This window comes from Phalaenopsis equestris, unplaced genomic scaffold (assembly GCF_001263595.1).
Source record: "Phalaenopsis equestris unplaced genomic scaffold, ASM126359v1 Scaffold000400, whole genome shotgun sequence".
In the NCBI taxonomy this organism is placed as follows: domain Eukaryota; kingdom Viridiplantae; phylum Streptophyta; class Magnoliopsida; order Asparagales; family Orchidaceae; genus Phalaenopsis; species Phalaenopsis equestris.
In genome coordinates, this window is record NW_018164842.1 from 375,750 (window position 1) to 399,401 (window position 23,652).

Here is a 23,652-nt window from a genome sequence, read left to right on the forward strand (position 1 = left end):
TCGGCCAAATCAAATTAAACGTAAATATGAAGATATTTGGGTATTACTGTCGGATTTACACCAGACGCAAATTAAATGTAAATCTGAAGATATTTGGGTATTACTGTCGGATTTACACCAGATTTACGTTTTTTTTTTCAAGAATAATTCAGGGGTCGATAATATTAATTCCATCAATTGTGCATCGAACTATTTCTATGCAAATTTTTAGTGTCAACTTTTGCGTTGTCACAGCGTCGGACTTGTTTAGTATGCACATGCATCGGCTTTTGCATTTGAAAACATCAGACGATAAATAATATTGTCTGATTACCGTTGGATTTGTGTCGGACGAAGTTCGATGGACAACGCGTCGGATTATTGAACGCAAAACAGATGCAAATTTGACGCAAAACTCAAACGTAACAAAATTCAAAAAATCAATTACATTTAATCCACATCACATTATCATTATATACAACCATATCATAGATCAAAGCACTTAAAAATATTAATACTGAAAAAGGAGATACTATAACAAATCTAAATTATCAAAAGTTTACATCTACACCCTGATCACAATATAAGTTCAAACAAACATTTCATAAATTAAAAATACATAAAAACTCCTAATCTTCCTACTCATCCTCTTCCTTATCCTCCACCTCAACTACAACAGTAATCGTTCTCTAGCCCCAACAATCTTATATAATCTTCGTAAGGCGTGCTATGCTCTACTCAATTCTATGTTGGCTTTCACGTAGATTGTGAACCTCCTTAGTCATAACAGCGACCTGCTTAACAAGCTCCACAGTATTCGAGTTTGATGAGCTCGTACCAACCACAGAAGCACGAGAGATCTTGACCTACTTCTTTCCCGTCGTCTGCATCCATAGCTCAAGTTGAGACTGTGTATTGGTAGACTGACTACCATAACTGCTTGTAGTGCTTGAAGTCTGGGAGGACAACTGCCTCTCTCAGTGCTGCTCATACTCCTTCTACATAATAAAATCTAATTATTAATTATCTTTTTAAACATTAGGAGTTAAAATAAATATGGAAAATTTATTTTTTTACTTACTGCTAAGGTGGCTCATCATCAGCACCAGTTGTGGTCATCTGTAATAGGACTAACAACAAAAATAATAAGGATCAGTATACATAAGTAAAATGAGGAATCTGCAAAGTCTAAACAGAGAACATATTGTAACTATGTCTAAAATAAAAAAGAAAAAATATAATAAGTATGACACACGTAGCAAAAGCAAACAAAAAGTTCATGGATATATTTGTTTCAAATTTTTTCTCTTAGTCTAAAGCAATTAACATGAGTCTAAATGAACTTACTTTTATACTTATTTTATAGGCTAACATTCTATACCATAAAGCATTGCAAGCCTCATCATCATCTTATAAAATTTATGTTAGATCTAAGTGGTACTTTTTTATGTACAATAGGTCTTATGTATTCCTTCATTGCAACCATCCAACTTGAAGAAAGCATAAAACTAAAATCTACATTAAGATAAGTATAGGGTAACCCATTAAGCCTAGGGTTCTAACCTTTCAACCTTGACCTTTCCACTCAACTCTCTCTTCCAATTTAAGTTAACATAACCTACGACTACAATGACAAAAAATAGTGTTAAAACTTAAGATAAACTTAAATTAATAAAATTTCAACATAAAAATCATCTAAATACTAACCAAACAATCCCCATACTATATTTAATTCCAAACATAAACTCAAGCAAAACTACATAATTTAAAATTCAACAAACTTAATTTAAAGCCCATAAATGAATTTATGCTAGTATATCATAAACTAAAAAAAGAAACTTAAAATCAAATCTTAATTTAACTTCATTCAACGTAGAACTAAACCTAAAATCTACATTACTCCAAACCTAATCTTAAAAGAAGAAAGAAGATCTCACCATCATGGGTTTGAAGACAGCCTCCATCTCACTAAGTCCTCTATACATGAATAAGAAAATTTATGAGCTGGTAACTCCTTATCTTTAAGCTTTTCTCCAAGCTTTAAGTAGAAATCAACTTCGACTTTGAAGAGAAAGAGATGGAGAGGAATTTCATTCTCATTATCTTTATAAAGTGGTTAAGTAGATCTCACTTACAATAAAATGAGAGAACGAAGTAGAGGATAAGGGGGAAGAGCTCTCTCCATAATTTTTCCGCTCTAAGCTCTCCAAGCTGCTCTAAAAGTAATTCTCACAATATCTCAAATACTCCTCACATTATTAAATATATCTAAAAGCTAACTAGAACACACGATAGTAGGCCTACCACCTTGACACTATTTAGGGTATCGTAAGCATCAAGCTATGTTTAGTTTTGTTGTTTCAAATCCTCTTAATGGATGAAGCTCCAGATGGACGTTTGGGAATATGAAAAGTTGCTTGAGCTTAGAATATGTTCTAAGAGTATTTAAAATATAGTCAGCAATAATTTATATAAAATCTAATACTAAAAGATGGACCCTCAGATAATCTTAAATTTTTACATACATACCACTAAACACTTTTGTATATACATACCTAACACTAAAACTTCAATTTTTACAGGCATACCACATTACGTGTGTGTGTGTGTGTGTGTGTGTGCGCGCGTGTGCGTGTGTGCGTGCGCGTGTGTATATATATGTATATATATGTATATATATGTAGTGGATAGAAGCCTAGTTGGCATTATTTGATACATTTCATACATATCTCTAAATTCTTATGTATATACACACCTAATATCTAAACTTACAATTTTTACGTACATACCATTGAACTTTTATATATATACATACCATACACCAAAACTTCAATTTTTACTTACAAACCACATTACCTATGAAATATCATACACATAAGCCTGAACATCAATTTTTACATGCATACCACATATGAATAGAAATAATGGTGCCAATAGACCTACCTTCTTCAATGTTTTTTTGATAGGAGCGGAGTTGAAGGATGAGGGGAGTTTCGGTGGTTTCTTTAAGCACTATGCGGTCGTTCCCTCCCAGCTAGTCTAGTGGCGATTATCTCGCAAAGGTTTGTTTGGGAAGGCAATGGTTTTGATCGAAACCGTAAGGTCGAGGGAGAGGGAAAGAGGAGAGGAGAGGGAAAGAGGCGAGGGAGCTTGAGAGGGATTTGGGAAGAAGAGAGCGTGAGACGAAGAGAGAAAAAATGAAATTTAGGCGGGCGAGATGAGTTATTTAGGTTATTTGAGTCGAATTTTTATTTAATTTGAGTCGAAAAATATTTGACGCTAACATGAAAAGTTTTTACGTCGCTTTATTTAACACAACTTCGACGCTAACATCATCGCAACTCCGGTTGATGTTTCACCGTTTTCAGAATATTTTTTCTGTCAAAATTTTTGATGCAAACAGGACACAAAATGTATAGCAAAGATCAAAACTTATTTCCGCCACTTAACAACCGCAAATTCGACGCTAAGATTTACGTCCAAAAATTCCAACGCAAATTTCAGACGCTAATACCAGCTCCTCCTGTAGTGATCGATGTCCATCAATCAGTACAAACCCAACACTCTTAAAGTACAGAGAGTCCCCTTTTCTCTCAAGGTTGGAGGGATTCTTCTATCTTCGGGCACCAGACCTTCATCCCGGAGTGCTAATCTATCTCCTCGGTCAATGCACCTCCAATGACATCCCACATCAGATCCATTAGCTCATGGATCTACCAAGCCATGAATGCTCTGGTGCGCTCCATGTTAAAGATGTCTTTGTTATGAGGTTCTTCTCCTCGAGCTACCCTCTTCTTGTTTGTGGTATGATCCACACTCACCACACATTTTAGGATATTGAATATAGAATACGAATAGAGTATAATAAGGAGTGATAGAGATAGAGAGAAAGAGAGAGATAGATAGTAAGAAACAGTAATCAATTATGTCTTATTTATAAAATATTTCTCCTATTTATAGAAAAAATTGTGCAAAGATGATATTAATTTTTTTTTCCTCAGTATGGAAGGGGTCTGTACTAGGCTATTTCTGATATTTTACATGCATTAGCTTATCATCCAGTTGCTTTGTGGCTCGATTGGCTAAGCTTTGATGGCTTCAGGTCAAAGGGATCAGCTTGATTGACTGAGCATAGTCGACATCGATCGATCAGCTATTGTAACCTAGTTGTAAATCATTGATCCCTGACGTGGAGCTTCTAGGGTGTTCATGAGATGGTTAGAGATATTGTGGAACTCAATCTTCCCTTGGATCGGCCTTACTGGAGGGTTAGACTACCCTATCGCTTCAACTATCTTTATAGTTGTTAGTTTGACTGCTCTTTCGTCTCATTTCTAGTCGAATATCCCGTGGTTCAATCTTCTAGTCATCTTTTTGTCTGCCTCATTGTTTGGCCGATTTTGACCTTGTTGCAGGTTTGTACGGCTTCGGTCGGTCGGGCAAGTGGGCCTCACGATCTTCTGGCAGTGAGTCAATCATTACTTTACTCACCTCTTCTGGACCATTGAATCTCTTTAAGATCGGCGTTGACACATTCTTGATGTACAATCTTTATTTGTCATGTAGCAATTCAAATGCATAGTACATTAATTAATTATTTGAAAATAAAATAAAAAATCTCAAGACATGGTATTCCAACACATAACCAAAAAATAAAAAAAATATAGCAAACCTCATTTAAACAGTTGGATTGAAGAAGCTCGACACATTTTTCCTGTGGAAGCTCAAAAACGAAATCTTATGAGAAGAGCAGATCTGGGATGGAAGCCGTTTATTTTCTTAGAACAATGAATACTACCTACATAACTTCAAGCTAAAAAAAAAAAAAATCATTCTAAGTGCCACCACATAAACAAGTCTAAAATATAATTCCACTTTCATTTTATAAGTAAAATACAATTCCAATACAAAGCTTCGTACTCAAACCGTATGTCCCAATAAATTTCAGTAAATTATAAAAAAATAAAACAAAATGCTAATAAAAGAAAAACAGTTTAGTTGATTCATTCCACAAAATAAAAAGAGAAACGCCAAACGCCTGCCTTAATGTAAAAATGAATCCCAGTCTTTGTTAAAGAGAAACAGAAGATACAAATCTCCTCGTTTCTATAACGCAGTATGCGAGTTTAATTTGAAACCTTCAGCAACATTTAAATGCATGAAGCTTACATGTAACTTACAGGCTCTACCCAATCTGTATATAAATCAGCCTCTCCAACTCATCCACCAAGCCAAAAAAAGAAAAAAAAAAATTTTTTTTTTCTCATAAAACCAGAGCACACATCTCACATCAACAATGGCGAAGTCAGTAGGAGTAGTTTATGCCATCCTTCTCCTCTTTGTTGTCAGCACAACGATGCCAAGAGCATCATCACTCCAGCTTCTACCTGACATCTTGAAGTGCTGGAAGGCTATCACCGAGGTCGAAAACTGTGTGGTAAAGCTTATACCTTCCTTCCTGAGCCTGAACATAAAACTCAGCCAAGAATGTTGCAAGGCCATCACAGACATTGAAGATGGTTGCCTACCATTTGTGTTTACGTTCCCTGTGATTGGCGCCCAGTTGTCGAACATAACCTCGACTGTTTGTGGGATTTTGGCTGATCCTTCGCACCCACCAATGGCAGCGTAGGGTGTTTTCTAGCCCTTTTATAATAAGGAGCTTGCTCTTCAAATGTTGATTGTAGGAGCATTGATTGAGTAAGAGTTTAGTATTGGTGGTTTTCATCTGTTGATTTAGATGAAGATCAGTTGTCATGTTGTTCTCATGAGAACAAAGAATTTGCAGACTTCTGCTTTGCTTAATTCAATAGTTTTTTTTCTTTTTCTATCTTGCCTGTTGGAACAGCTTATATGAAAATTTTGTATGAAGGTCGCCTATCATTTATAGTATTTGATGAGAATGTGAATCGATTTCATTATATAGAACAAATTAACCCAATCAATCAATATTATAGTTCGGTTAAGGATCTTTATTTGTTAAGTTAGAAAAGTCAGTAATCAAATGCCATAAGACCATAAAGCCTGTGTACGTTAACTTTTTTCATTTTAGTAAACTAATTAACTTACCAGCCCAAAGTTTAGTAAACTATTAAATGAAAACTTGATAATACAAAAGATAGAACGTTTGGCTTTCGAAATGAAAACTCCTGATTTTATGAAAAATCTATTCCTACATTGTTTAATAAGGAAAAAGTATACAAAAAGTCTTGTGTGTTCATGGAAGCTGTCTTCTTTGCAAAATTAGACACTTCACAACCTCTTCCAAGCACATAATCATCATCAGTCTTGTGTGTCCATGTGATCATCAACTTTTATGACTTCACATTCCATGCTCAAGTCCTCCATCAGCCTAAACGGATACATCTGATCTCGTTGTGCCAGTTACAAGTAACTTGAAGATGAGAGCAGATGAATTTGGTAACACAGATATCAAATAATGGGAGTGAAGACTGGAAGGCATGATAGTAAATTTTCCATAGCTAGAAGAAGTAATGTGATCAGGAAAATTTAAGAGAATATGAGCATTTTCTTGAAAATGAAGAAAAATTTCATGTCTAAATGGAATTCAAGGGACTTTAAAACCTTATTGTGTAACCCTGCAGTCTTTAAAGACTTTTATGCGAAAGAACTTATAATACAACAATGTGAATCAAATTACTAAATAATTCATAATACAGATTATAGAAAGTTTATAGATAATAGAAAATTTGTTCAAATTTACCCATTCATATATGGATAAGTTTTCTTCAGCTATATGGTAAAATTTGCACCTTTCAAAAGAAGATAAAAAAACAAATGAACTAAAATTTTCTGATCGACTAACCTTGCAATTTGCAGTGAAGTGAAAACAATTCTATCGAAATGTCAGTAAGCATAAGGTGCCAGTATTGTTTGATTCTGTTTTGATAACTGGTTGATTACTGTAAAAAAGCTCTTAAAAAGGCAAAAAGGCAATAATACAATCTGTAATATACTTACTAGGAAGATTGTGAAGATTAATCACAAGTAGTCACTATCAGTTTACTTCTGATTGTTGTATTTATGGCTTTTATTTAATGGATATATTACAATTGATTTGTGTTGAATCCAAAACTGTCCAGTAAACCGTACCTAAGGAATAGAGCATGAGAAGAAAAATGTCGGGGAGAGAGAGAGAGAGATTGCCCTCATGGGGGTGAATCGGGTGTTCCCAGGCTCGTGGACTCATTTATTCCATAAAAATAGAACTTATTAGTGAGGATAGCAAAAAAACCCTTTATATAAAAGGATCCTCCTATTTATAGATGATAGGAGGACCTAAAAGTAACTTACAATATTACCCTTGCTTTAAAAATGGATAGTACATGATATTTTAGTCCTTTTTGTTGGTGTGTTCTACTGGGTACCTGTCCTTCTTCTGAGTCCTCCGTCTGGAGAAAAGTCCTTCATCTGAGTCCCCCGTTGAGAGGAAAGTCCTCGACCGAGGGTAGCTAATTTCTAATTCAACGAGAGTAGACTGAAGATTGCTATGAGATCCATGTAGACCATTTTGAGTATACATATTACGTTCTCAAATTTTCTTGTTTCTTGATAGCGACACCTGCAATAAGAATAATGAAATTTATAAACTAAACACATCTTGAACACATAATTTACTAATCATACTCATTGCTATGCGTTTTTCGTGCTCGGTTCTAATATCTTTATCGTCATCTGCCACTGGATCTATCGTTCCAGAGTTTTTCTGTCAAGGAAGAAGTCAGGCTCAGGTGGCTGATCGGAGAAAAAAGTCCTCTATCAAAGGGAAAAGTCCTTCGTCGGGGGAAATAAACTTCCTTCGAAGGGAAAAATCCTCAACAGAGGAGAAAATTGGTCATCAGAGTCCTTTGTTTGTTTGCCTATCTTGCGGAAGAGTTCAAGAATTGCTCTCTCTAGAGGGAATTCCTATAGTCGTTCGCTCCAGAGTAGAGTTATGGAGTTGTTCACCCCAGAGTGGTGTCCTGGAGATGTTTGCCCTTGGGTGATGTCCCCGAGCAGTTCGCCCCGGAGTTGAGTCTTGGAGCTTTTCGCATCGGGGTGGTGTCCTGGAGCTATGCACCTCTCGCGGAGCTTGTCCCTGCAGGGTGTTAATTTTTTTGCACCCCTTGTGGAGCTTATCGTTGTCGGGTTTTAGAAATTTTTGCACTCATGCGGAGCTTATCCTTGTCGGGTGTTAGAATTTTTTGCACCCCTTGCAGAGCTTGTCATTGTTGAGTATTAGATTTTTTTTGCACCCTCGCAGAGCTTGTCACTGTTGGTTAGATTTTTTTTTTTTTGCACCTCTTGCAGAGCTTGTTGCTTCTAGGTGTTAGAATTTTCGCAACCCTCATGGAGCTCATTGTTGTCGGGTGTAAATTTTTTTTTTTTGCACCTTTCGTGGAGGTTGTTGTTGTTGAATGTTGGAAATTTTTGCACCCGTCGTGGAGCTTATCGCCACTAGGTGTTAGAATTTTTTACGCCCCTCTTGGAGCTTGTCGCTGCTGGGTATTATTTTTTTTTTTGCACCCCTCACGGAGCTTTTCGCTATCGGGTGTTAGAATTTTCGCACCCCTTGAGCTTGCCACTGTCGGGTGTTAGATTTTTTTGAATTGGTTCAAGTATATATATATATATATATACATACATACATACATACATACATACATACATACATAACTAAATTTCTTTCTAATCAGCTGAGGCACCTACCCTCCAACGTGACAAAACTGAGAAGAAGAAGAAGAAGAATTGGTCAAAGAAAAGTGATAGCAGCGACACTTCTCAAAAGCGGTGCAAGTCTCGTGGGTGCAGTTTTGAAAAAAATTTGTGTGTTCTCTGCGTAGACACTGGTCATTGCAAGAAAGATTGTCCAAAGATGAAGGAAAAGAAATGAACTTTCATCTAAGGCTAAAGCTAATGTCATTGTGGAAAGATGTGAAGAGGTAGATTCAGATGTATCGTTATTTGTAGTTTCTCACAGTATTTTTATAGATGATTCATGTTGGATTTTGGAAACAGGTGCTACCTATCAAATTTGTACCCATTGTGGGTGATTTTATACATATAAGGAGCCGGATAGTGTTGCAGTGACTATGGGAAACGATCAAACTTGTCACACTAATGGTGTAGGGAGTATCTTTATAAGGATGCATGATGGTATAATGAGTGATCCGACTGATGTTAAACATGTTCCATGTATCAGGAAGAATTTTCTATCAGTTGGGGCTTTAGAGACTAGGGGCTACAAGGTAATTATTGAGGCAGGAGTTCTGAAGATATGTCGTGGACCAATAATTTTTATGAAGGGAGTTCATCATCACAACCTTTGCTATCTTTAGGGTAGTACGATGACTTGAACAACTATTGTTGTTGATAATTACTCTAACGCCACTATGTTGTGGCATATGCATCCAACTTATAATGGAGAAGCTTCACTTCAGACTTTGGGGAAGGAAGGATTTATCAAGGGAGCGAGCACCTACAAACTTAATTTTTGTGAGCATTGTGTTTGATAAGAAAACACGGGTACCTTTTAGGACTACCATTAATAGTACAAGAGTTATTTTAGACTATGTTCACACAGATGCTTGGGGCCCAATTAAAACAATATCATTCAGCGGGCGAAGAAACTGTCTCTTTTATTGATGATTACTCTTGCTATGTTTGGGCGTACAACATGCAGCGCAAAAAAAAAAGTGTTTGAGATTTTCATAACTTGAAAGAAGTAGATTGAGACTCAGATTGGTAAAACGATCCAATGTATTAGACCAGACAATGGGGGTGAATATACTTCAGATGTGTTCTTGCAAGAGTGTCAGAGAGCTGAGATGGAGCATCATTTCATTGTTTGAGAGACACCGCAACAAAACAGCGTGGCAGAGAGGATGAACCAAACTTTGGCGGAAAAACTTTGGTGTATATTATCTGATGTTGGGTTGCATAGAATCTATTGGGCTGAGGCTATAAATTATGTTTGTCACTTGGTGAACCGTCTGCCTTCTGCAGCTATTGGGAAGATTATGAGCACATAAGAGTGTTTGAGTGACCGACTTACTACCGGTTGCAGAATGAAAAACTGGAACTACAAGCAAAGAAGGTAATTTTTTTTGGCTTCAAGCGTGGAGTCAAAAGCTTTAAGTTGGATGATCCATCAGAAAGAAAGATTGTTATTAGTTGGGATGTTACATTCGACGAAGCAAGCTTGTTGAAAAATCGGAACTCAAAGCAGGTGGAGAGTTCTATTAGGACCACAGATATGTAACAGAAGTTGGAGTTTGATTCAACGCCATTTGTTCCAGTGAGTTTCTCCCCTCCGACTCAGATATTAGATTCAGTTACAACTCAGAAGGCATCTATTGAAAGTTCTCAGGAGGAGGTGGAAGAAGATGCTGAGGTTGAGATTCCTGCCTAAGAATCTATTGCTAAGTGCATGACCAGGTGCCAAAATATTCCAAAATCAACTTTGTTGAAGGATCACATTACATTTGTATTTTCATCCATAGAGGCATAAACTTCTTGTCGCTATAAAAAAATGATGGAGAGCCCAGACTATGATCTTTGGAGAGTGGCAATGGATGAAGAGAACGAGTCTCTTCAGAAGAATAGTACTTGGAGGTTGGTGAAGCTTCCTCCAGGAAGGAAAGCCATTAGGTGTCAATGGGTGTATTTAAAGAGGGGGGGATTTTTTGATTTCTCGAAAATTTTAGCTTAAAAATATAGAGTTAGGATTGAATTTTTATTGTACTTTATATTTATGCTATTATTTTTCTATTTAATTTTTATTTTGTGTTTGAAAAAAAATAATAAATAAAAAAAGTATATATCATTGCATATTCTATTCTTGTCATGTGCTCGCATATTTTCTATTTAGCCGTTCAGTTGTCCTTATATATTGCCTTTCTTTTTTTTCCTATTTTGTCATGTTTGAAAAAAGACCCATCTAATCGCTCTCGGGTTGACATCCTTTTTTAACGTCGGATATATGATAGCAGAATTGTTAATATGAACCATACATTTTGTTACAATTAAATATGATCTAAATTTATCAATAGCATATACTATAATCAATAACCACTTTTCAGTAGTAGTATAATTTATTTGAGCGTAATTAAGAGTTTTACTGGCATAGTATATAGCTTTAAACATTTTATCATGTCTTTGTCCTAAAATTATCCTAATAATATACCCTAATAACATAATTACTGACATCACACATTAGCTCAAACAATTTCCTTCAATCAAGTGAAACAATAATAGGAGCAATGACTAACTTCTCTTTCATAATATTAAAGGCATTTAGGCATTCATGGTCAAAATCGAATAGGACGACCTTTTCTAAGAGATGGCATAGATGTTTGACAATTTTGGAAAATCCTTTATATATCATTTATAGAGTCCAACATGTCCTAGAAAACTTCCAACTCCCCTCACAATAGTAGGTGGAGACAGTTTTTCAATTACTTAAATATTCACTAGGCCTACTTCCATGCCTTTCTCAGATATTTTATGTCCTAACACAATTATCCTAAAACAATACCTCCCGAAATCATAAATTGACACTTCTCCCGATTGAAAACCAGATTGGTTTATTCACAACATTTTAATACCTTTATCAAATGATCTAAACAAGCATCAAATGAAAGGTCAAACACTAAAAAATCATCCATAAACATTTCAATTTATTTCTCAATCAGTTCAAAAAAACTAAACATCATATATCGCTAAAATGTAGCAGGTGTGTTATATGCCCAAAAGGCATTCTTAAAAAAGCAAAAGTGTAATAAGAACCTGTGAATATCGTCTTATCTTGATCTTCAAGAGCTATAGGTATCTGACGATACTTTGAATATCCATCTAAGAAGCAAAAATATGGATTGTCAGTCAGCCTATCCAACATCTGATCCATAAAAAGTAAAGGAAAGTAGTATTTCATCGTGACAGAATTTAATTTTCTATAATAAATACAATACGCCACCCAGACATTATCTGATATAGGATAAATAATATCTGCATCTAACCATTTCAATATTTCCTTTTTAACTACTTTTATAATTGGATTTAACCTTCCCTGAGGATCTGCCTGGGGTTTATGCTTATCTTCCATCAGGATTCTATGCATGCAAATAAAGGGACTAATTCCCTTTATACCTGCTATGGTCTATCTGAAAGTCTTCTTATAATTCCTCAAAATATACATTAATTTCTCCTCTTGGGTTTGATCGACAATCCATGTCCGATCACCCTTTATTTTCGGTTTGACCGGGCGTCTCAGGTTGATAACCCTATCTTTCGGTTCGATCGGTCGTCCCGGTCTGATCACCCTATCTTGGGTTCGATAAGCCGTCCAGGCCCAATTACCCTATCCTTTCGGTTTGATCGTCATCCCAACTTGATCAACCGATCACTTCAGTCAGTTGGCCATCTTTGGTCAACTTCATTCGATCGGTGCACTCTTGTATGTTTTTTTGCATCACGCTGCTTGTCGGGTTTCCTTCTGCATCCATTTGCATGTGCATGAAAACCCTTTTTGGGTTATTATGTTTGTCATGTTTAAATTGTATGTTGCATTTTTGTTTGCCTTATATACTCTTCTTTTGCATTTTACATGTTTGAGTGTCCTTTTGAGAACCCTTACTTGCAGTGTTTCTTTGAACACTTATATGCACCGAGATAAATGCTTGCACACTTCGTGAGGAGATGGTCTACATATAAGGACACTCGTCGCATAATTCTCTTCCATGAGAGTCATGCCGCTTCACTCCCTATGACACCATCTTGGAATGTCATAGGTTTCTCACATTATGCTTAGTATTAGTCATACTTTCAAGCCACTAAACTCGTGTGAGATACGATGTTTATTCACCTAGATATGTGATTCTCACTTGGCACGAACCACACCACCTAATGTATTTGACTCTTGGCATGTTCTGTATGCTTGCCTCTATTTGCCTGTGCATATGCTGCACTGATTGCATCTTTGCGTGTGCACATTTGGGTGCCTCTTGGGTACAGAGTAATTCCCTTATTGGTATCTTCTACTCGATTTAAACCCATTCGTGGCATTTATCTACTAGTTGCATGACCTTCGGCTTGGGTTCCCAGGGATGGTGTAATCCATCTTTATAGGTAGCATGTACTCGATATACCCGTTTCGTGTGTGACATATGCATGTAACATTCTTGCATTGATATTTACATGATGTGTAACTCGCCCTTTGGCGCTATTGTGATTGTTCGTATTTCAATCGACAATCACAATGTTTTGGGTCTTTTGCATGATTGTAAGCGCATTACATATTTGCCTTGATAGCATATCATACTTGTTATGATGAGCAGCCCATTTGTTAGTTAAATACCTAAATGAGCTTGCTCGCGAGGATAACTCAACGAACAATGCGAGTTTTCATATTATGACCAACTTGTATATGATTATGCTAAGGATTCAGGGTTATAAAGTACATCACTTACATGTTACGAACCCGTTTCTAATGGTCATATATTTTAAAATATAAAACAATTTTTTTTCTATTACATATTATCTGTCCTACATTTAAAGTTACATAAGTTAGGTCATATGTGAGGCAACTTATTCAAAAATGTCACCCCCTTTAGTGACGTACTTTAGATCCTTGGATATTTAGGACGGGGCCGGTATGACGATCCCGTCAAATTCATACACTCAGGCTTTACCCCTGTACGTTGTGATAGGACATTACACTAGATGGTATGTTAAGTTAGGATTAGAGTGTTAGGTGGTATTTTCGATGTCCTGACTATAGTTCTCTGTTGGTTTGGTTACCTTACATAAGCATCACATTGTGTTACTTTTGTGTGTTTACCAGTGTAAGACTTGCGTACTAGTATATTAGGGGTGGTCTTCTTGTAGGAAGCTATGTTCAACAGAGAGTAGCTACAATGATTTATGCTAACACATTTTGCAAATGTTGTTAAGCTCTTCTCCCACTGGGCACGGTTCAATACATTGCATGTAGATAGCTTTATGCTTAAATGATTTTCATTCAGGTCGAGTTTTTCTTTAGACTTTTATATGTACTTTTCAGAGTCCTAGTAGAGTCCTGTAACAAAAATAAGATACGGAGACCGGGAGCAAATGCCCGTGTTCCGTACCTTAATTTTACATTTTATTTAATGTATAGCATTAGAACCAGACACGTGTATGCAGAGTCTGATCATTTTTTTTTCTTTTCTGGAATATGTTGCCGACCCAACAACACCGTCCTTATTATTTATTTGTTTGCCTCGTTTTACTTTCTGCAACGTGCTTGACTTGTTTTCGTTGTTATTTGCCTGTGATTTGTCTGAGAGCTGTGTGAATATAACTTAGGCTCTTTAAAAACCCTAATATTATAACCTTTCTATAAAAAATCTAATAAAAGATTAAGATTAATCAAAATTTTAGGATTAAAATATTTCAGGATTTTAAAACCCGCGCTTTACTTTTCTACACGCCCTTCGAACAATTTTAAAATGATTTGCATGGCATGAACATATCTCAAGTCATATTAATAAGGTCTCCACACTTTGGACTAGAAAACTACATCATATTAAATGTCTTGAGGAGAAGCCCTCGTGCTTCTTCAACCCAACTGAGCCAACATAAGTATTATATTTAGGTGGTTGTCTAGCACGCTTAGGATGTTAGAGGCATCCCCGACTCAGAGGGAGAGTAAGTCCTATGTTGAGAGTGTTTTCAGCTTTGTAGCTGGACCTCTATTTTCTCGTCCTTCCGGTGGCAACTTCGTCATTTATTTGCAAGGCTCTGCTTTACAGGTTATAGGACTTTGAGTTTCCTTCTTTTGACCTTAGAGTTACTAATGTTTCCTTGGATGATGCAATTTACGTATTGCTGACAATGGATCTCTGGTCGTGCTGGGTCGACTACCTTCACGATTAGGTAAATTTAATATCCTAACAGCTTGGAATGGCAGATCTGTGGTATCAAGACCCAACTATCACCACCAGATTATAATCACTCTACCTCTCCCTTTTTTGAGCACTTTTGAGTTGTTTCATCCTTTGTGACCTCATTGGTGTTATCTCGTAGGCTCCGACTGCGGATGGGAAGTCATCCACTTGAGATATAGTGATTCATCCTTATGCCCTTATGGCCAAGATAGGCCTAGGAAGCATAGTGTGGACCCTATGAGTCGACTTGGTTATTTCTTAAGCTCCTTATGCCAATAAGCCGCTACCTATTTAGAATGTAAGGGACTCACTCTCTGCCCTGTGTTTTGGTAAAAGCTTTAAAAGCATCGAGATGTTTTTGTAAAATGACCATCCTTTTGGTGACCTATTTATCATTTATCACAATAATGTTCAAGACTCTTTTTATCAATAATATTATTGGATATCCCTCAAAATATAATTAACCAAGGGGATACGTTTCTTTGGGAGTACACTTGACCATAAAACAAAAATATTATTTTCGGTTCTTTGGTTATGAGTGGATTATATAGAAATATTCTTCGTGGATACCGTGTTTTGAGTTATTTTGATCCAATCTTGTTAAGACGTATACTCTCGACCTGATGCATGAGGATTACTTGTATATAAGTCTTTTGTGATTCTTTTTAAATTTTGTTAGTTTATTTTAGTTGTATATCATATCTTTTATGATTCATTCATCTCATCTTCGGATTATTCTATATAATCCGAGAGGGAGACTTATTTGGAAAGGGGAATCATAGAACGACGACATATATATAGACAAACTGACTCAAGTTTTTCTAAAAAGAATAAAAAACAGTCTCCCCCATCGACAGGTTGGCATACCATTCCTTCTTGGTATCCATCATGTTTAAATGGCCGCCTAAACTCCCCACACATTATTCTCCTTATCGGGTTAATCCATCTCAGAGGAGAACCTCCTCCCCATGACAGAGGAGGGGGTAGCAGAAAGCTCTCACAGGCCGGTTTCTTTCTCTTTCGGCATGAAAGTCCCTGTGCCCGGGCTTCATCTGTAGGAACCTCTTCACCCAAATAAAAAAATCACATCAACTATAGATTGTTGTGTTGCTGAGTTTTTGCGGAGATCAATGAAAGTGAGGCCCAACTCCCTCTTTAATGCAAATTTGACAAGCGGAGGCACCTCTACCCTGGAACTCGAGTCTTGAGAGTTGGGTGATTTGGGCAAAGCCTACCAGCGCCTAATGTCCTCACATTTGCTCACATAAGCAATTCGTTAAGAAAAATTTAAAAAAAAAGAGAAGATAGGGAGGAATACAGGAAAAATAAGAAATCACTTTATCAATTTTGTGAGCTCCCAATGGTCTCTGCTACCATGAGGAAGGACTCCCCATCCCGTGGGGAATCTTTACCTTCGGCTTCCTTTCAATTATCCTTTCCATTATGTCCTTTTTCCTCTCCGTCTCCTTCTTGTCTGATTTTTCTATAGCTCCTCAGTAATGTTGCCAAAAGTGCTCGACCACAAAATCCTGTTAACTACTATCACTCTCAGATACCAGAATACGAACAACTCCAGAATCTCGATCATCTTAGCATAAGCCTAGTAGAATCGAGTAGGGCCTTTGACTTACGTCCTGCAGAATAGGCTGGATGGAGATTCCTCAACCTCTCTTGTTTGAAGCAATCACAAACTTCAATCGCCAATCCTTAATCTTGCTCTCAACTCCAACTACTCGAATTATGAAGCCGAAAATTTCGTGTATTTGCCCCTATCCACATTAAAACCAAAGATGTAGAAAAAGAGCTCGATGGACCAAGGAAGCTCCAGTCGCCGGAGAAAGATAACAAATGTTATGATAATCTCCAAGGAGTTTGGCGTCACCTGCGCCGGAATAATGTCGTAGTGGTTGAAAATTGATGGGAGCTTGTGACAAAGCGAAGGGCATAATATGAATTTCAACTGGTCTACGTTGAAGACCAAAATGTACCCAAACGTGCCTAACACTCTCTCGTCTTTCTCCGCCGGCCAAGAAACTACTTAATCCCCAAATACAAATGACCTTTGAAGGACTTCTATTTATCTTGTGGTTACTACAGACGCAATGCTGAAGGGGTCACAGCTCAGAGGATTATTTGGAAGCCTTGGCTAATGAGCAAAAGGAAGAAGAAAGTATAGAACATTAAGGGAAAAAAGGTTCACTAAAAGAAAAAGATAGTGAAGTAGGATTCTTTCGAGCTCACCGATGCTACTTATAGTACATCACGAAAAGTCAAAACGATGCAAGAGCATAAGGGTCTTTTGCCACATTGAATTGTGGGAAATACACACATTACAATACACAATAATTAAAAATTTTATTTAAGCAAAATATTTATATTTACAATATGGATCTTGCCAGCTACAACTTATCAACAGAAAATGATATACCTTATAAAACCATCGATCGCCAATTCAACCAGAGCATAACCAAGCTGAGAAAGTCACTAATACACTAAGTACCCTCTTAACCTAAATTTATCTACACTTTCTATTTCAAATTGAAAGTACCTTATAAAACCATCGATCGCTGATTCAATCGGAGCATAACCAAGCTGAGATAACCACTGATACACTAAGTACCCTCCTAAACAAAATTTATCTACTCTTTTTATTTCAAAGTGAAGTTGAGAGACCGAAACCGTCTCCCAGATCGCAAACACAATGAGCCAAAGTGCCGCCACTTCATCTTGGAGAATGGACTCCCACCCGCGCACTGCAACAAGTTCGTCCTCTAGTTGGTCCAGTCGTCTGTCCCGAGAGCTAGCACGATCCGCCTCCCAAATCGGTGAAGCCTCAGCCTCATTAAGCAGAAGTCTCGTTGAGCTAGGTAGCTCCAACGTGCAGGCCACCTAAGCAAGGTTAACTACAGGACAAACACTGCCTCATCTAGTAGTCTTCTTGAGCGTCTGTAACTCTTAGTGGACCCCAAATTAGCGGCAGTCCAGCCAGCGCCATGTTCTACAGGGGGTGGGGTGTCAGTCCCCTCACCAAATGGGGGGCTCATCATCTTATTCAGATCCAAAGTGGTAAAGGGGCAAGCTCCCTCCCAATCTCCTGTTCCATCGATAGGGAAAGGGGAACATCTCCAGGAGCATCCAACGACGAAGGATCATGGGCAGCCTCTAGAATTGTCACCCTTAATTCATCTGGCTGCATCTACATAGTTGTAGAATCTCGTTTATGCTCTTCCTTTAACATAGAAGGGGTCCTAGACAGAATTTACCAGCACCGCAGGTCTACCCTCTAGACGAGTTATCCCAAACATCTGATATTTCTTCATAGAGAACCAGCCCTCCCTCACTTGAGGCCTCTCTGCAAAGTGGTTAGAAATCGAGTCGGATGACCCTACTTAGTCACCCGCTTCAAGGAATCATGTCTCAACCACAAGAGATTTTGGCGCATGCCTTGGAAAAGGCCTTCTCCCATCACCTGGACAACCATTTTTCGAGCATCCTCATCGAAATTGGTTGACTGAGAGGGGACCGCTCTCCATGATCACCAAAGAAAGATAAGAAAAGATGGCCCCCTCAAAAAAGTCTAAGATAAGATATGTTTTTTTCAACTCTCCCCCATTTATAAGGGCCTCCGCATTGAATTCTAGAAACATTCAATTATTATGCATTTAATAATCATGAATATCAACAACTTTTTGAAAATTAAGATTCCCTTGTTCATATCACAGTTTTCGCTGTCAAGGAGCAAGAGAATCGAGGGACTTAAATATGTACATTAAAAATGTGTCAGCACGAATCTTAAAGAGATCTGACCGCCAACAAAAATGATGATGTGGTTGAACATGACTCACCAAAAACAGTTCAAGGGCCCTGCTTATCCATTTGGCATCTGCAGACCAGAAGGAAAATAATCTAAAGACAAGCAGATTTCGACTGTCTCCCTTAAAGTCTACTGGCGCAAAACTCACCCGGACGAATCCACAAACATTCTTAAACCAAGCTAGGCGAACGATGATAATCGCCCAAATCTAAAGCAATCAGTTGAGGGCCTTCCGGTTTGCCCTTCTGTCATAGCCACCCGAGAAGTGGCCCAGCTGGTCACCCCCTCAGACTCTGGGCATGTGGGCGCTGCGCTCGACCCTAGATCCGACCGAATGTGATCCCAGGCTCCGGGGGGCCCCATCCGGTCGAATGTCATTTCAAACTCACGACCCTATAAGTATAAACTGACCAAAATGCCCTCATCGTACCTATTTTCTAGGGGTACAGAATGTAATTAAACATTCTTGATTCCTTTAAATAAAGGATCATTTCATAAATAAATGTTACACAATATTATTGTTCATTATCATGCTCTCTGCTCTCTTCCTCTCTCTTGTTCTCTATTCCTTAATAATATTCATAACACCTATCATAGGAAAATCAACTATGTCAATCATAGAATATCAAAGTAAACCTTATAAATTTTAACTGGTCGGCCATATATTGTACTCATTGGACAGCAAATTTGATAACTTCAAAGTCTATTCCTACTAAATTTGAATCAGGGTATTCTTAAAAATTTATTTCCTATTTTTTTAGGTTAGATAGCATCACATAATGATAAGCAGACGTTATTTTAACAAATGCTATAAGCTAACTTCTCAAAACTTTGGCTTATGATAATAGACGAACTATTTTGGAAGTGCATTACTCAAGCTTGTAAAAGTCATTAAGCAAGTATAAAGCATTTGGAAAGGCTTTAAAATAAGTATAAATACAAAAGAATTATATAGCATGTATTTAAATGCCCATAAAAATTCTTTTGGCACAAAAAAAAACATTAATAATATTATGGGTAGTTTTGATTGCATGAACAATTTTAGAATTGCTTCCCTATGTTGTCAACTTCTCTATGTTGCAGTCACTATTGACACTGCTGTATTTACAAACATTCCACCCAATTCCATTGTATTTACACATCTAACTCCTAAAATTTGCTTTTAAGGATGATTTAATGATCAGCATGAAGAACATTAAGAAATATACTGTAAGAAACTCTCTGGTTGGTGAATTTCAGAGTATAGATTTTATTTAATCCTTCACACCAAAAAAACGTATGTTTGGCAAAAAACTGTTGTCACTGATAGGAATGACAAAATAACTGAAACACTGATATTAAAAATCAATAAATAATGTACAATTTATTTTAAAAAAATGAAGATGTTTATAGAACAGTGAAATTTATTAAAAAAAGGTTCTAGAACGCCATCCAAACCAAAATACTTAGAAGACAGCTTTTCAGCTGTTATCGTGAGGGTTCGGTCACCAATCTATGGTTTTGCACCAAATCAAAAGAGGAATATAATGGCGGAAACAGACTTACCTAGCTTTCGGGTAGGAGCAGAGTTGAAGGAGCAAAAGGAGGGTTCCAATGCAATCTAGTCGTTGCCTTCCCACAGTTAGCGACGATCGATCCCGTCGTTTCGTACTTGCACAGCTAGCTCTAAACGTGACAGTATCGTGGGGGTTTGGTCACCAACATGACGGTTTATTCTGGGCAAAATCAGAAGATGGTCGGGGAGGGATGCAGAGAGGCTAGGGATTTTAGGGGGAAGGAAGGGCAGAAGAAAGAAGTTATTTGGCAGAAGATGAGAAAGATAGAGAGTGCGTTTGGGGTGCCGTTTTCACTGCTAATTGGCCCCAACTATTCCTGTTCGGCTTTTGGGCAAAATCCCTGCTCTCTTCTCCTCTCCATCTGTTGTTCTTGTCTATCTTTGTATTTATAGCTCCTTCTTAATGGTTTGCATTTTACCATCTTTCCTTTTAGTGATTTGATGGTTTGATGGACTCTCTTTTGCTATCTTCTCAATTTATCTCTTGGTGATTTAATGATTTGTGTTTTACTATATTTTCTCTTGTTCTTTTTTGCTTTCTTGATTGTTTTGAGCCGACATACATATGAAAGTTTAGTCATTAGATAAATTGTAATAGGGTAATTGCATTTCATTGCCCTTGCTTCAATCTGGAAAATCATTTTAGGGTGAGATTATGAGAATCTTTGGTTTTTTCTAAAAAATATCTAAGAAATTATTTTAAGCCCATAGAAACATCTAATTTTCAGATAAATATATACTGACCAAAAATATCTAAGAAATTATTTTTAGACGTTAGAGAAGTTATTTCATTTCATTTTTCTCCACTTTAATTAGAAAAAAATATTTTATAGATAGATATATGAGCATTGTTTGTTCTTTAAAAAAAAAATTATACTTGAAAAATTATCTTGAGTCGATGTAAATATGAAAGTTTACATATAAAAACTATGATCACTATTGGTTCTTTTGAAAAATTATAGATGAGAAATTTCTTTGAAGTGATGCTAGCATGAAGTTTAGATATTAGATAAGTTATGTCTTTTTACTTTCCTCTTATTTAATCAGGAAAAGTAATTTATGGATATATATACAGGCACTGTTGGTTATTAAAAAAAAAAATTTGAGCCAAAGTGAAACATCAAAGTTTTGATGTTAGACAAGTAATTTTGTTTCACTTACCGCTGCTTTATTTTGAATAATTATTTTCTAGAGATAATTATAAACATTGTTGATTCTTTTGAGAATATATTCCTGAAAAATTATTTTTAGTCGATGTAAATATGAAAGTTTAGATGTTAGCTAAGTAATTGCATTTTACTTATCTCGACTTCAATCCGGAAAAATATTTTTGGGGAGAATTATGAGGACTATTAGTTCTTGTGAAAAAATATACATGGGAAATTATTTGAGTCAACGTATACAATATATTAAGATGTTAGATATGTTATTTCATTCACTTCCCTCAACTTCAATCAAGAGAGGTATTTTTTAAAAAGATATATGAGTAATGTTGGTTATTTTGAAAAATTATCATGAGCTGATGTAAATAACAAAATTTAGAGGTTGGATAAGTAATTATTTTAACTTTGCACTTTTTCAATCTGGGAAAATATTTCATTGAGAGAATTATGAGCATTGTTGGTTTTTTCAAAATATATTTTTTAAAAAATTGATTTGTGCCAATGTAAATATTAAAGTTTTGATGTTAGATAAGCTATTTTATTTCACTCCCCTCTGCTTAAATCTGGAAAACTATTTATGGAGAGTATTATGAGCACTCATGATTCTTATTATTGTGGATATATGCAAGAAATGACTAATCACATCTTATATATTGACGAATTTTGGACTCCTCACGTGTTTTTTAAATTGTTAGACATGTTTCTATTATTGTGTTGTAATTATTTTAAAATTTGTTGTTATTCAGATATATTACATATATAAGAGGAAAGAGTCATTTTTATCATCTGCTACACAATAGATTATCCAAATAGACTCTTATTTTTCAAACAACTTTCTAACAATACCTGAGAAGCTACTACCCCAAGCAACAGAAGCAGCTTCACACCTGCTTCTTAGAAAAACAACAACCGCCCCAAACACAGCCAGAATTAGGATGCATTTTTTTAAGATAATTTTAGCAAAGGTTTTTAAAAGTGTCGTTAATTAAGTGCTACCAATGCTTTTTTATTTTACTAATGTAATTTAAAATAAATGTGAATGAAAAAATAATAAATATTCAAAGCCTGAGAGAAGATGGTCGGGGAGGGATGCAGAGAGGCTAGGGATTTTAGGGGGAAGGAAGGGCAGAAGAAAGAAGTTATTTGGCGGAAGATGAGAAAGATAGAGAGTGCGTTTGGGGTGCCGTTTTCACTGCTAATTGGCCCCAACCATTCCTGTTCGGCTTTTGGGCAAAATCCCTCCTCTCTTCTCCTCTCCATCCGTTGTTCTTGGCTATCTTTGTATTTATAGCTCCTTAATGGTTTGCATTTTACCATCTTTCCTTTTAGTGATTTGATGGTTTGATGGACTCTCTTTTGCTATCTTCTCAATTTCTCTTGGTGATTTAATGATTTGTGTTTTACTATATTTTCTCTTGTTCTTTTTTGCTTTCTTGATTGTTTTGAGCCGACGTATATATGAAAGTTTAGTCATTAGATAAATTGTAATAGGGTAATTGCATTTCATTGCCATTGCTTCAATCTGGAAAATCATTTTAGGGTGAGATTATGAGAATCTTTGGTTTTTTCTAAAAAATATCTAAGAAATTATTTTAAGCCCATAGAAACATCTAATTTTCAGATAAATATATACTGACCAAAAATACCTAAGAAATTATTTTTAGATGTTAGAGAAGTTATTTCATTTCATTTTTCTCCACTTTAATTAGAAAAAAATATTTTATAGATAGATATATGAGCATTGTTTGTTCTTTAAAAAAAAAATTATACTTGAAAAATTATCTTGAGTCGATGTAAATATGAAAGTTTACATATAAAAACTATGATCACTATTGGTTCTTTTGAAAAATTATAGATGAGAAATTTCTTTGAGGTGATGCTAGCATGAAGTTTAGATATTAGATAAGTTATGTCTTTTTACTTTCCTCTTATTTAATCAGGAAAAGTAATTTATGGATATATATACAAGCACTGTTGGTTATTTAAAAAAAAAATTTGAGCCAAAGTGAAACATCAAAGTTTTGATGTTAGACAAGTAATTTTGTTTCACTTACCGCTGCTTTATTTTGAATAATTATTTTCTAGAGATAATTATAAACATTGTTGATTCTTTTGAGAATATATTCCTGAAAAATTATTTTTAGTCGACGTAAATATGAAAGTTTAGATTTTAGCTAAGTAATTACATTTTACTTATCTCGACTTCAATCCAGAAAA

The 23,652-nt window shown here is 36.1% G+C and overlaps 1 long non-coding RNA gene across 2 annotated transcripts; it reads right to left on the minus strand.

Moving 5' to 3' along the window:
- Positions 1–564: 564 nt before the first annotated feature.
- Positions 565–20,650, minus strand: LOC110026787. Of its 2 annotated transcripts, XR_002294249.1 has the most exons (4): positions 20,263–20,650; positions 4,652–4,693; positions 1,061–1,109; positions 565–977 (listed from the first exon to the last, which is right to left on the minus strand). It is a non-coding gene; the product is annotated as an uncharacterized LOC110026787 (long non-coding RNA). The 2 variants fall into 2 exon arrangements; XR_002294248.1 differs by lacking the exon at positions 4,652–4,693.
- Between the last annotated feature and the right edge of the window lie 3,002 nt (positions 20,651–23,652).